General features: G+C 39.4%; 1 protein-coding gene across 2 annotated transcripts in view; it reads right to left on the bottom strand.

Annotated features, from left to right (window-relative positions):
- PDE6D (phosphodiesterase 6D) overlaps positions 1 to 15,743 on the bottom strand; it is a 50,094-nt gene that overhangs the window by 11,242 nt on the left and 23,109 nt on the right. The window contains exon 3 of one of the 2 annotated variants that reach the window (XM_036420653.2): positions 13,214 to 13,292. The exons of the other annotated variant lie outside the window; for it this stretch is intronic. The gene's annotated coding sequence lies outside the window, so the exon portion shown is untranslated. The remainder of the gene's footprint in view (positions 1 to 13,213; positions 13,293 to 15,743) is intronic. 2 annotated transcript variants of the gene reach the window in all.

A 15,743-nucleotide genomic window follows, 5' to 3' on the forward strand; every position in this document is an offset into this window, starting at 1 on the left:
ATGAACAAAAATAGATCCAGAGACAAAGAAACACTGAACAGACCATCCAATCTCAGAGAGAAGGCCGGGGAGGAGGGATAGGAGATCAACCAAAGGACTTGTTTGCATGCACATTAGCATAACCAATGGACATGGGCCCTGGGGCAGTGGGGGGCAGTAATGGCAGGGGCAGGTTAATGGAGGAGGGGGGGAGGAGACATGTAATACTTTAAACAATTAAAAAATATATTGTTTCTTAGACCTCATCTCAGACATATTTAATTAGAATCTCTCTAGAGGCCTGGGAATGCTTATTTTGAAAAGCAATTCTTATATTGCAATAAAGTTGAAGTATCATCTGTCTAGTCTTTATAATCTAACTGGAGGCCCAGTGCATGAAATCTGTGCACTGGAAGGGCCTCCCTTCCTTCCCCCCACTAGCCCTGTCCCCTGGTCAAACTCCAGGATGAACTCCCGGTAGAAGGGACAATTTGCATACTACGCTTTTATTATATAGGATACATTGTGACTAGAATTACATCCCTAAAATATAAGCTGGATCATATCATCACTTCAGAGAAAATTTCCTAACTTCTTAGTTTAGCACTTAAAGTTATTTACTCTAGACACAAACATCTCTCCAGTCTCCCTTTCCACTTCATACCCTCGCAATACCCCCACTCTCATCTAGGCACAGTGACTTCACCATGATCTCATGCACCTCTCTGTGCTCCATTCAGACACTTGTTTGAAGTCTCTCCCCAGAAGAGCCAGCAAAATCAAGAGTTGACCCACAAGGCTACATGAGACAAGCTGATTAAAGGAGGTGTGAAGAAAACTTTCTTTACCTTAAGGGGACTCCTGTGGAGGCAACTGTGACAGAGGGAAATGGGACTAACAATGACATGGTAATTATCAGTGGCAGAAGCTGGGTATAATTGTCCCAGATGTACCAACTGCAGAGAAAAGCCATCCATATCAATCCAAGAAAATCTCTAAAATATATCAAGTGTGACTAGTCCACTTCTACCACTGAGAGAAAAAAACACTTTTGCCATAAACACTGTGCAGCAAAACTTGTTCCAAAAAGTAGCAGAGTTTCTCATTGTGTGATGAGACTAAGAGAAAAGCAATAATGCAGATGTTAAGTGCCCTATAAAGTTACAGAGCTAGGATTTGGAGTGATGGTCAGACTGTGAAGCTCAAGCTTCTCCCTTCTTCCCTGTTGCCTCCTTCCCATGATAAGGAATAAAGCAACAATAAAACAACCATCTTATTCTTGGTGCTCTACTGTAATCTTTCTTATCCTTTCCTCCAAAGATTAAAGTTCACCCTTTTTTCTATTGTCACTTTTAAAAAATTACCGTGTCTTTTTCTTAACAAAATGAAAAACAACTTATTTGTAAAACAAACAAATAAACAAAAAACACAGAAAAACTAAGTCTTAAGCACTTCTATAAACATCCAACTACTCAAACCAATGGCAACTCTGATTTCATTTAGTCTCATGAAAGTGATTCTCAGATAAAATATAGCTTTTAATCCTTTTGACCATTAGCAGATCAGTCTCCCTTAGTTTGTTCATTCTTTTTTTTTTTTTAATATATTTTATTGATATTTTACAGAGAGGAAGGGAGAGAGATAGTTAGAAACATCGATGAGAGAGTCATTGATCAGCTGCCTTTTGCACGCCCCCTACTGGGGACGTGCCCACAACCAAGGTACATGCCCTTGACCGGAATTGAACCCGGGACCTTTCAGTCCGCAGGCCGATGCTCTATCCACTGAGCCAAACCGGTTTCGGCCAGGAATATAAGTTTTTAACAATGAATTAAAAGAAACATTTTGTATTCAGGGAAGAAAAGGTGTCACTAAATATTGAGCCAGGAGAATAAAGATGTGTATGTTACTGAATTTAATAATTAGTTTATGTGTGCCATGAGATGAAAAAGGTTGAAAATCACTGCCTTAGAGTTATTATAGTTCTTATTTTTTAACATTTGATTCTTATTTTTAGTCTATTTAAATATAATCAATTTCTACAAATAATCCTTTCCTACCATTTTCAGAACAGTTTAAAATTATAAACTTTGGAAAATATAAATCACTAAAGATGCTACAAATTCAAAACGGGGCACATTTCTAAAGCTGTGCCAGAGAAGCCAAGATCATTACCTCTATTATCATGAAACTTGAGCAGGTGCAAAGGTATCCTTTCAAAATGGGATATTATCTATACAGATAAAGAGGTAATATGCTAATTGTCTGTTGGTGAACCAGTAACAACCAATTAGCATGGTGACAGACGAGCAGAAGGATGCGCACACAGCAGGGGGAGGGAGGCCAGAGCCAAGTTGGGGGAGGTTCTGATGAGAGTGCCTGACAGGAGCCCGACTGCAAAGAAGAAAGAGGAAGTGGCCACGGGGAGCTCTTCCAGTCCCCCTGCACGCACACCCGGCGGGATGGGGAGGCTGACCGGACAGGGAGAAGACCCAGCCTCAGGGGTAGCTGCAGCCCACAACTTTGACTCCCCATCTCTCCCCCTGCCACTCCTGCCAGGGGCGCCCATAACAATAGCACGCAGGTGACCACTAGTCAGCGCCCCCTTCTCCCCACATGGGGCCCTTGGCCTACTGCTGCCAGCCCCCTCCGATGGGGCCAGGCACGCCTCTCCTCCCTACAACTCCAGATCCGAGTGGAGGCAGGCTGCATGGCCCTCCAGGGTCAGACCCTTCCCCTGGACAGCAGCAAGGCCATCTCTGCAGCTGGAGCATTCTGAACCTTGCTGGGGGGGGCAGCTAAACCCGCCCTCCTAGCCAGCCTGGCTACCCCCTGGCCGGGCCCCCACCCCGCTCCAGGAGAATGGAGCCCCACCCTGAGTAGGTACAGCTGAGAAACAGCCACGTACAATTTGAAGAATGGCACCAAGAGGGAAGGTTTGACAGTTACTCCCCATTTGGCCTCACTGTCCCAAGTCCCCCGCCAGCACCTCCAGGGACAATCCTCCGAGGCCTGCTGAACCCATAGCTACAGTTCCCGGAAACAATCATGCCCTCCTCCCCTAATCAGCACCTGCTACCTATGGGCTTAAAAATAACAATCCCTTCCCATTTAGACATCACTAACTTGAAGACACATTTCTAGGTTTATTAGCTCAGAACTTTCTCATGATAACCCAGTGAGGTAGGAGGAGAAGAGATTATAATTCCCATGGTATATGCATATAAATTCAGAAATGAAGCTCAGAGAGGAAAAGTGTCAAGCCCAGAGGTTCCCAAGGTACAGCATATGCCCCACGGGGAGGGCAATTTGATTTTAAGTGGAGGCAATTCGAGAATAACAGTGAATTTTTTTGCATTTCTTATGGTTCTAGGGGGCCTCATCTACAGTGTATCCTACATAATAAAAGGCCAATATGCAAATGACCGAATGGTGGAATGACCAGTCACTATGATACGTGCTGACCACCAGGGGGCAGACGCCTAATGCAGGTGCTGCCCCCTGGTGGTTAGTGTACTCCCACAGGGGGAATGCCACTCAGCAGAAGCCCAGCTAATGGCTGGTGAGCACAGCAGCAGTGGTGGGAGCCTCTCCAGTCTCTGTGGCAATGCTAAGGATGTCTGACTGACTTAGGCCTACTAAGCCATCAGTTGGACATCCCTCCAGGGCTCCTGGACTGCGAAAGGGCACAGGCAAGGCTGAGGGACAACACCCCCTTGCAAGTGCACAAATTTTGTGAACTGGGCCTCTAGTTATAAATAAACTAGTAGCCCTGTGCATGAATCCATGTGCTAGTAGGTCGCTGCCGTCCTCCTATTGCTCTCCACCCATTGCCCTGCCATCCTGTAGCTCCTACACCCCCATAGCTTGCTCCCTCCTGTTGCTCTCCACCTCCTGCTTGCTAGCTGCCCTGCCCCTTCCTGTTGCTCTCTGCAACCCCACTTTCCTGCAGATCCATGATCCAGTCATTACACGGTTGGTTGTTATGCCTCAGGGTGTAACAGATAATTAGCATATTCCTCTATTATATAGGGTAGCAGAATCATTCTCCTTTATATTTTCATACAATTTTTAGAAAATTGCTAGCTTTTAAAAATGAATAAGGATAGCCTGGTAAGTGTGGCTAAGCAGTTGAGCATTGACCTAGGAACCAAGAGGTTGCCAGTTTGAATCCTGGTCAAGGCAATTGCAGGATCAATCCCAAGTGGGGGTGTGTTCAGGAGGTAGCTGATCAATGATGTTCCTCTCTCAGTGATGTTTCTATCTTTGTATTCCTCTCTTTAAAAATCAATAAAAACATATTTTTAGAGAAATTAATGTGTATATCTGTTTGTTGCTCATCTGAATGTACACATTTAGCTAGAAAAAGGTATTACATCTAAGATTCTGTTAGATGCCCCAATATAAGAACCTAGAGAGAATGCTTTTCTATGCAGGTGCATTTAATTTTAGCAATTTAAAACAGTCATGTGAAAATAAGGATTTTTTTTTAGTAAATTAAATGATTTACAAAGCTTTGTAGGAATTTACTGTTTTAAAGGTAGTGAATGATTGTTTTATGAATGGAGTAACTTTTCTCTGATAAAGCCCTAATTTGAGAGTTGTAAGTGAATTTCTATTCCTGTGATTTCCTAAGGCCATGATAAGTCTTCATTGTGATAGGGAAGAATTCCAGTCATGTTAGATGGTAACAACTTTTAAATATTATGCCCCATTTAGACACACTCACATTTCAGATAATGAACTCCCTAAAAAGCCAGAACTTAGTTTGTCACACCACCATAATATATCTTTACCTACCTCACAATACTTTCTCTTTAAAAAAAATTCCTTTCATGTCTTTACAAAGTTCCTTTTTTAAAATCCAAAGACCCTGAAATGCATCACTGTAATATCAATGACACCTCATAATAACTTTCAATATCACCTGAAGCAAGGATCAAGATCAAACTCTATCTACCGCAAACGTTTAAGGCAGCACTAATTTTGACCAAGAGAACCTGAAACTGCTATATTAGTAACAGCTGGCAGGGAAGGCTGCTGTCAATTTGCGCCTGTTACATTATTTTCCTTTGTCTCAGTCAGAGCCACAGATGAGGGTGACAGGGTTTGCTTTTGACTTGTAACAACAGCAGAGGCTATGGATTCCCTCTGCTGACTAACTTAACTCCTGGCTCCTCCCCTGGAAACAGTAAAGCTGGAGACAGAACACACCAAACAGGATGAGTAATCTGCTATTCCATGAAACTTTCAGTTGGCTCCTCGGGGAACACAGAAATGTCCCTCAGAAGGAGCAAAAGGAAATTTTGTGGAGCTGGCTTTGACAAAAAGTACTTTTTTTTTTTTTTACTTTTTTTTTGTTAATCCTCACCTGAGGATATTTTTCCATTGAGTTTTAGAGAGAGTGGAAGGGAGGGGGAAGAAGGAGAGAGAAAGAGAAAAGGGAGAGAGTGAAACATCAATGTGAGACACATCAATTGCCTCCCACATGCACCTCAACTGGGGCCAGGGATCGAACCTGCAACCCAGGAATCAAATCCAAGACCCTTGATGCTCTAACCACTGAACCATGCCAGCCAGGGCTACCCTTTGTTCTTTGCTCAACATCTCATTTCTTTTAATACACATCTACTGACTCTGTCGGTAAATGAGATAGCTAAAAAGCAGCTGGTTGGTTACATGACTGTTTTGCATGGTTATTCAACAAATGAACTCAGGGTAATTCTAAAACATGTTATCCAGGTAAAACAGTAGTTAGTGGGACTATATCAATGTTTATTTCTGATTTTGATAATATATTATGGCTATGTAAGATGTTATCATTAAGGGACATTGGATGAAGAATACATAGGAACTCACTGAACCATATGACAACTTCTTGTGAGCTAAAATTATTTCAAAATGAAGTTTAAAAATAAAAAATAAAAATAAACAAAGACACCATGTACATCCACACTACTACTTTCTAAGACAACATTTAGGACTGTAAGGCTATGCTTTTCTCTATGGCCTTCAATATCCCATTGCTGTTTTACTTATGTTTAAATCTTATCACTTGGGTTTTTCCTTTAGTAATATCAGAGTAAATGATATTCCAAAGTATATAACAAAACTTTCAATAGGGAAATTAAACAAAGAAAGGCCAGGAGGGGCCTCTTTTTCCTCCTCTAAATATATTTTATTGATTTTTACAGAGAGGAAGAAAGAGGGATAGTCAGAAACAGATGAGAGAAACACCAGTCAGCTGCCTCCTGCACACCCTCTATTGTGGATGTGCCCGCAGCCAAGGTACATGCTCTTGACCGGAATCGAACCTGGGACCTTTCAGTCTGCAGGCCAACATGCTATCCACTGTGCCAATCTGGTTTCAGCAGAAGGGGGCTCTTTTGACTGGGAATTTATTTCTCACCCTGATAATTACTGGTTTTAAGGTAGGGAAAGATACAGAAGAGTTAATAGTTATAGAGAAAGCTGCTGAGTTATGAACAGCTGGTGGTGGTTTTGAACCAGAGTAACTAGAAAAACAATGGTACTTTATAAAATTAAGGAATTTAGAGAGAAAACTGACTTTATTTTAGAGAGGAGAGGAAAACTGTTGATAACAGTCTGGTGAAGGAGGATGCTAACTGGGAGGGCCTTCAAGAACCTCAAGGATGAAATGGAAAAATAAAAGAAGTTAAAATAGAATATGTAGGTGGCAGAGGTGGGAAGTACACTAGAGCAGTGTTTCCCAACCTTCTCTCATGATGAGAATCACCTGGTGGAGTTGTTAAAACACAGATTCCTGAATCCCAACTAAGAAGTGCTAAACTAGAATTTTTGGGAACATATAGGTAAAATTGTATACTTAACTAGTGCTCTAAGACAGATTTTATATACAGAGCACCAAGTTAGGTATGCAATTTTACCTATATGTTCTCAAAAATTCTAGTTTAGCACTTCTTAGTTGGGATTCAGGAATCTGTGGTTTAACAACTCCACCAGGTGATTCTCATCATGAGAGAAGGTTGGGAAACACTGCACTAGAGTATAAGTTAGGCTATAATAATTAGTGTGGTGCTAGCACAAAAATTGGCAGATTGATATACTAGCAAACCTATCTGTGACCCCAACACATGTTGACTTTAATATATGCTAAAATCCAAATCAGTGAAGAAAAATGGTTAATTATCTCACATTGCTTATTATAATATATACCAATTGATCACAACAGTTAGAATAAGAAAGAAAATATAGGTGAACATTTATAAGAACTACGAATGAGGAGAAAAACAGAAGGAGAAATCATAAAAAGGAGAAATCATAAAAAGAGTAAAGCATATATAATTCCACAGAAAAAGTTCAGAACCTGCCGGGACCGGTTTGGCTCAGTGGATAGAGCGTCGGCCTGCGGACTGAAAGGTCCTGGGTTCGATTCCGGTCAAGGGCATGTACCTTGGTTGCGGTCACATCCCCAGTGAAGGGTGTGCAAGAGGCAGCTGGTCGATGTTTCTCTCTCATCGACATTTCTAACTCTCTGTCCCTCTCAATTCCTCTCTATATAAAATCAATAAAATATATTTTTTTTAAAAAAGAAAAAGTTCAGAACCTGAGTGGTTTCAGCAAGAGAGGGAGGACACTAGAGCTGAGAACTGAGATTAAAAGAGATAAGTTGATCCAAATGGTTTTAAATTTTTACAAGAAGAATGTTATTTGTGCATTACCTGAATTAAAGTATTTCAGAAAATAAAAATATAGAATAACTTCTATACTTCAGAGTCATAACATTCAGCCAAATGAAAAACTAGAAAAACATTTATAATACAGCAAACAAAAGGACAGGGTCTTTACTATATAAGGAGCACTTATATATGAAAAAGATAAACCAACTCAAAAGAATACTATCCAAAACTTAGGGAAAAATGCAAATTTTCACCTATCAAACTGGCGTCCTGAGCTTGGCCCTTAGAGTAGGTGAGGAAGAAAGAGCTGTCCTCCCCAGGGGAATGGCCTCCTTGGGAGCGGGTCAGGTTTCAGTGTGGGAGGCAGGTGAGAGGGATGCTCAGTGAAGAGCTCCAGAAGGGAGGGGATTTTGTTTAGGATGTAAGGAGCTTTCTGACTGGGTGGTGCTGGGAGAAACTGGTGGAATATATTACCCTGTTTCCCTGAAAATAAGACAGTGTCTTATATTAATTTTTGCTCCCAAAGATGCGGTAGGTCTTATTTTCAGGGGATGTCTTATTTTTCCATGAAGAAGAATACGGTACACATTTATTGTTAAATGAAAATAAAGGAAATTTATTACCTGTATATGGTATGGTAGTACGGTAGTTGTCAACACAAACCAGACAAACTGAATCCTACGGTATCAAGAATTTACTCATTTATTCAATGACAATCATGTCATCATCTTCTGGAACATCATCATAACAATCCAATTCCTGAATTTCCTGGTGAATTTCTTGTGACTCCATTTCTTTCAGAATCAGTGGACCAAATCTCTCATGTTTAGCCTAGGGGGGGGGGCCTTATTTTCGGGGTGATGCCTTATATTTCACTCAGAAGGAAACCTGTAAGTAGGTCTTATTTTCGGGGAAACATGGTATATAGCAAGGGGAGGAGACTACCAGAAAGGACTATTGCCTGGAGGAGACTGCATTTTGGGAGGTACAGGAAATTTACAGAAATGAGGATCATGAAATCATTTACAGCTTATTCTCAAGGTTTCCAGCTTTGATAAAATTATTTGGGTGCCAAAATTATTCTTGAGGGCATTGTCTCTTTGGGCATTGACCTTCATGACCAACTCCCTCCCCCTCAATCTTCCTTTCCAATCAGTCACCAAGCCCTGCTATTTCTTCCACTGAAATGCATTTTCATGTATCTCCCCCACCCCACTCCCAATCCAATCTACAAATGACTGCCAACCTATCGTTTCTAAAATACCAGTTGGATCATGTCACCTCCCTGCTCAAAACCCTCTCAGTGCTTTCTACTGTCACAGGATCAAGTGCAGACATGTCATTGTCTGACACCCTTAACTATGAGCTGTCTCCAGTTCACCTCAAAAATGACATGCTCTAGCCCTTGTGGTGTGGTTGTCGGTAAGATTCCACCAGGGCATATGCCTGGGTTGTGGGCTTGATCTCCAGTAGAGGACCTGCAGGAGGCAGCCAATGGATATCACATTGATGTTTCTCTCTGTCCCTCTCCCTTCCTCTCTAAAATCAATAAAATCATATTTTAAAAAACCCACAAAAACAACCCACCTGATTCAGCCAAAGTAGTTCAAATCATTGACCTGTCCCTATAAGTGACATTATCCCTCAAAACCTTGTTTTATGCTTTTCCTAAGCCTTATTCCCACCTGAAACACCCTTCCGTTTTTACTTCTCCATATTCTAGCATTCTTTCATGTTCAGTTTCAGTCTCTCTCCTCCTACCAGTAACTGGTACACCATGTGGTTAAGGCACAGGCCTGAAGTCTCACAGCCTTGGTTATAATCATGGCTCTGTCATTTAATAGGTTTGTGACTTAGGGCTTAGTTTGCAACTCCAAAAAGCAATAAAAACTTACATGATTTTTGTGAAGATTCTATGAAAATTAATTAATGTATGTCAAACTATACAGTGCCTGGAATACAGTGAGTACTCACAGGGATTAGTATTAATATTATTGTCAAAATCACTCTTTTCTTTTGAGTATAGTCTTTTTTGAGCGTACCGTTATTTTATCTCTTACATTTAAACTTCTTTATTTAGTTGTTTCTTCATACTTTATATACTTCATCTCATTAACACCAGTGTGCCAAAGCCCTGTATAAGGTATTTTCTATAATACACAAAACCCCATGAGTTAGGTATCATTAACTTGGTTACATTGCTTTCTGAGTGGGAAAATTAAGTTTTGGAGATATTGAAAACTTTACCAATATTAAACAGCTATTGTAGTTAACAGTGGGATGAAGATGCAGGTGATATTCTGATTGAGTTTTAAGATTGAAAATTGCCTAGGAGTTCTATGAATGATCACTGAGCAGCCCTAATGAGCCAATTCTGTCCTTCTTTCCTTACCTGGAGAAAGAGTTCCCTCAGGGAGAACTGATCACTGTCACTAGATCTAGCATTAACATCACTCTCCAAACAGCCAGAGCCTATGCTTTCCTCTAGGGACTGCCACAACCCTTTGACTTTCAAAGAGAAAGCACACTAGAAGCTCCATGCTTTGTTACAAGAGAGAAAAAGATCATTTCCAGAGTGAGAAATCAGGCATTAAAAACAAAAACCAGGTTTCCATCAGCAAAAAGCGTTCTTTATACTCTTGAGTTTCCTGAAAGGGGGGTTTCAGGGGGGGGGGGGCAGGGGAAAGAGAAGCTCTTAAGAGAAAGAGCCAAGCCTTCTGAGTACAAAAGAGGCCAACTTTTCCCAAAGGTAACATTTTAAAGAATGTGAGTCTGAAGAGTCAGAAAGACAAAACCCTAAAGGGCATGGGAAGGACAGAACCCATAACTATTTACTTTAATCGATTACATGAGAGTACCACTATATACAACCATTTTTTTAAAATTGAACACAAAAATGGGCCATTATATTAACTGATATTGCAATTATGTTTACAAACTGATTTCCAGTGGAATCATTACAGATTAGGCCTCTTTATGAGTCTAAAATTTTCAGGCTGAAAATCAGTCTCTGAAATAAAGATAAAATTTTGTCTTGCTAACTCTGAAACTGTTTTGGCTGATAAAGTTTAAAGAACTTCTCCAAAAAAGTCAAACAAGCCCTAACCGGTTTGGCTCAGTGGATAGAGCATCAGCCTGTGGACTGAAGGGTCCTAGGTTCCATTCTGGTAAAGGGCATGGACCTCGGTTATGGGTACATTCTCAGTAGGGGTGTGCAGCAGGCAGCTGATCAAAGTTTCTCTCTCATCCATGTTTCTAACTCTATCCCTCTCCCTTCCTCTCTGTAAAAAATCAATAAAATATATTTTTAAAAAAACACCAAAAAGTCAAACAAAAGAAACAGCCATAAAACAACAATAAAAAGCAAACTTCTCATGCCTAGGAAAGTTAAAGATTTAAAGCAAGCCATGTCAAACTCGCAGTCCATGGGCTGCATGTGACCCACAATGAATATATATATTTAAATATATTTTGTTGATTTTTTACAGAGAGGAAGGGAGAGAGATAGAGAGTTAGAAACATCGATGAGAGAGAAACATTGATCAGCTGCCTCCTGCACACCACCTACACATAAACTTAGACCTTGTTTATTTGGCCTGTGTTAGCCTTTAAGTTTGACATGCTTGGCTTAAAGGGTAAAAAACAAAAAGTTCATCTACTTAGGAAATAACATGCCTTCCTGTTCCACTGTCTCTAACCACCTAGGATAGTTTAGAGGTCAGGAGTGGAATATACATCCCAATCAGTAGGGGACAGCCCACTGTCTGCCTCTGGAAACCCAAAGGCTCAGTATATGAAACTCCCTTAGTTGGGAGGCTGGGATTGATGGATAACAGGGATTCAGAGATTTCCCATTGTTCATCCACTTGTCAAATTCTCCCCAGAGGCTCTCTATTTGTGGAAGGAAGGCAAAGAATTTTATTCTTTTGTTTTTAACTTTTAATATTTTTATTGATTTCAGAGAGGAAAGAAGAGGGAGATAGAAACATCAATGAGAGAGAATCATTGATTGATTGTCTCCTGCATGCCCCTCATTGGGGATTAAGTCTGCAACCCAGGTATGTGCCCTTGACTGGAATCGAACCTGGAACCCTCCAGTCCACAGGCCAACACTCTATCCACTGAGCCAAACCAGCTAGGGCAAGAATTTTATTCTTTACAGTGTTTTTTGTTATTCTTTCCTACAGGTATAAAAAGGATTACATGAATCAGACTAATTAATATTAAGATGACAATATTTCCCAAATTGATCTAATTTAAACCTTATCAAAATCCCAGTTGGTTTTCCAGAAATTGACAAACTGATTCTAAATTCAAATGTAGCCCTATCCAGTTTTTCTCAGTGGATAGAGCATCGACCTGAAGACTGAAAGTTTCCAGGTTCGATTATGGTCAAGGGCATATGCCTGGTTTGTGGGCTCAATCTCCAGTAGGGGGCGTGTGGGGACAGCTGATCAATGATTCTTTTCATCATTGATGTTTCTATCTCTCTCTCCCTCTCCCTTCTCTGAAATCAATAAAAAAGATACATTGAAAGAAAAAAAAAATACATTTTAAAATCATAGATCTGATAAGGGAATTGTATCCAGATTATACAAAGAACTCTTACAATTCAATAATAAGACAATCCAACTAAAAAATGGGCAAGAATCTGGATAGACATTTCTCCAAATATATACAAATGGTCAATAAATAATGAAAAGATGCTCAAATCACTAGTCATCAAGGAAATGAGCAAAACCTCCAGAAGGTACCAACATACCTTCTAGAATATGTTGATTAAAATGTAGATAAACTGGAACCCTCAGCCACTGCTGGTAGAGATGTAAAATGGTGCCACCGCTTTAGAAGAGTCTGGCAGCTCCTCTAAAGGTTAAACAGAGTGACCATATGGCCCAGCTATTTCCACCCTAAGTTTATGCCCAAGAGAAATAAAAACATATGTCCACACAAAACTTGTACATATATGCACATACGGCATTACTAATAATATCCAAACCTGTGGAAACAATCCAAATGCTCATCAATTGCTAAATGAAGAAATAAAATGTGGTAATTAACATAATGGACTATTATTTGGAATGAAAAAGGGATTAGATACTGATACATGCTACAATATAGATAAACCTTGAAAATACTATCTTAAGTGAAAGGAACCAGAACACAAGACTACATATTCTATTTTATGATTCTATTTATGTGAAATATCTAGAATAGGCAAATCTATAGAGACAGAAAGTAGATTCACGGTTTCCCAGGGCTGGGGTGAAAGGAAGGGGAAATGGGGCGTGATTGCCAATAGACACAGGGTTTCTTTTTGGGGTGATGAAAATTCTAAAAGATTGTGTTGATAGTTGCACAACATTGTGAATACAGTGAAAACTATTGAATTGTACATTTAAAATGGGTGAATTGTATGGTATAGTGGATTTTCATCATATATCTCGTTAAGGTTGTTATATATTTAAAAAAAAGAATTATAGAGATATCAAGAAAAATTCTTCAAAATTAATAAAAGGGTAATAAATATTTCAGAAGGCAAAAATCTAATAAAGAATCAGAGAGACACTTACTAAGCCTATGAAAAAGGGGTCTTTAAGAATACAAAGGATCTAACACAAAGCTAAAATGTATTCTTGGTCTGGATCTATTCTGAAAAACAAAAGAAAAAAACATTATATGTCAATTATACCTCAATAAAACTGAAAAAAGAAAACACTAGGAAGAGGCTGTTCCACCTTTTTTTGAAGTTTTATTTTATAACTGACAAAAAAGGTCTGGTCTGCATATGAACTCTGTAGATATATGAAAAACTTAATAGTTATTTTTCATGCCCAAATATACCTTCCATTCTAATGTTTTCTAAACCATTGCTTTGATAGTAACAAAAGAAATACAGAATGGACTATCAAACCTACTAAGGCTATTAATGAAATCCATAATTCATTTGCATAGTCTCTTAAAGTTTATAAATTACTTTTACACATATTATCTCAGCTGACCCTATCCTTTTAAAAATGAAGAAACACACTCAGAGATATTAACAGACTTATTTAAAGCCTCATAACTAGTGAGAGGTAGAGAGACGTCATACTTGATTAAGTCACCTCCTAAGTTTATAAAGAAATCACTCTTTTGTATAGAATATTCCTTTTGTAAAAAGTTTTTACTGATTTTATTGTTATTTTTAATCTTCACCCAAGGATATTTTTCCATTAATTTTTAGAGAGAGTAGGAGAGAGAGGGAAAGACAGAGATTAATACTGATGTGAGAGAAGCACATAAATTGGTTGCCTCCTGCACAAGCCCTGACCAGGGCCTGGGCCTGGGCAGGGTAGGAGCCTGCAACCTTGACCACATTGGAACCCAGAACCCTTCAGTCCTCAGTCCAGCGCTCTATCCACTGAGCCAAACCAGCTAGGGCTAGACTATTTCTTTATTTTACTATTTATTTTTTCTCAGTAAATTTTCTCTTACATATATTTTCTGAAACTAATTTTATTTATTTATTTATTTTAAAGCAGTTTTTCTTTTCTTTTAAAAAATATATTTTATTGATTTTTTACAGAGAGGAAGAGAGAGGGATAGAGAGTTAGAAACATTGATGAGAGAGAAACATTGATCAGCTGCCTCTTGCACACCCCCTATTGGAGATGTGCCAGCAACCAAGGTACATGCCCTTGACTGGAATCTAACCTGGGACCTTTCAGCCCTCAGGCCGACGCTCTATCCACTGAGCCAACCGGTTTCGGCCCTGAAACTAATTTTATTTTATTTTATTTTTTAAAATATATTTTATTGATTTTGTACAGAGGATGGGAGAGAGATAGAGAGCCAGAAACATCGATGAAAGAGTCATCGACCAGCCATCTCTTGCACACCCCCCACCGGGGATGTGCCTGCAACCAAGGTACATGTCCTTGACCGGAATCGAACCCGGGACCCTTCAGTCCCCAAGCCGACACTCTATCCATTGAGCCAAACCGGTCTCGGCTGAAACTAATTTTAAATAGCAATTTGGTATATACTGAAACATAGATTAATATACAGATAGCATATATCTACACTAATCTCAATAATATATTGCATTTTTTATAAATAAGAAAACTGTTACTTAGGATGAACAAACTCCAAATTGACTACCACAAGTAGCTTTGGACTAATATCGATAGTTAAGAAGTCAAAATAATGCTTTAGGGCAATACAAGACAATCCAAAAATCAAACATGACTTATTCATTAATTTACTTATTATAACAGTGACCAGAGAAATATTCTTTCCTTAACTTGTGTTTTCATATCTTATTTAAGAGTTAATGCCCTGACCGGTTTGGTTCAATGGATAGAGCGTCGGCCTTTGGACTGAAGGGCCCCAGGTTCGATTCCAGTCAAGGGCATGTACCTGGGTTGCAGGCACATCCCCAGTGGGAGGTGTGCAGGAGGCAGCTGATTGATGTTTATAACTCTCTATCCCCTCTCCCTTCCTCTCTGTAAAAAAAAATCAATAAAATATATTTTTTTAAAAAAAGGGTTAGGGCCCTAGCCCATGTGACTCAATGGTAGAGTGTAGGCATGCACACCAATGGGTCTCAAGTTTGATTCTGGGTTAGGGGCACTACCTGGGTCGCAGATAGATCCTAGGTCCTGTGCGCAGGAGGAGGCAAACAATAGATGTGTCTCTCTCACATTGATGTTTCTCTCTCTATCCCTCTCCCTTCCTTCCACTATCTCTAAAAATCAATGGAAAATATTCTTGAGTGAGGATTAACAAAAACAAAACAAAACAAAACAAAGCAAGAGTTAAGAGACTATGATATTTTGATTAACATCCAAAACATAATATCACTGTGAACATAAATAAATGTGCTCTAAAAAAACAACCCCTAAATTTTTATATAATTTTAAATAGGTTTCATAATTATGCCCTCTAGAAAGTACAGAATAGCCATCTACTTTACAGTTGTTAAACACTAGTGTTAAGTAGTGATCAACTTTTAAGTGGTGAAAAAAAATCAAGTTAACCCAGATTTGAATATGACCAAAGAGTTTTGGATTATAACAAGGTTAAACTAGATATTTCATTTGTCTAACATTTAGACATGCT

This window comes from Pipistrellus kuhlii, unplaced genomic scaffold (genome assembly GCF_014108245.1).
Source record: "Pipistrellus kuhlii isolate mPipKuh1 unplaced genomic scaffold, mPipKuh1.p scaffold_m20_p_7, whole genome shotgun sequence".
NCBI classification, from domain to species: Eukaryota; Metazoa; Chordata; class Mammalia; order Chiroptera; family Vespertilionidae; genus Pipistrellus; species Pipistrellus kuhlii.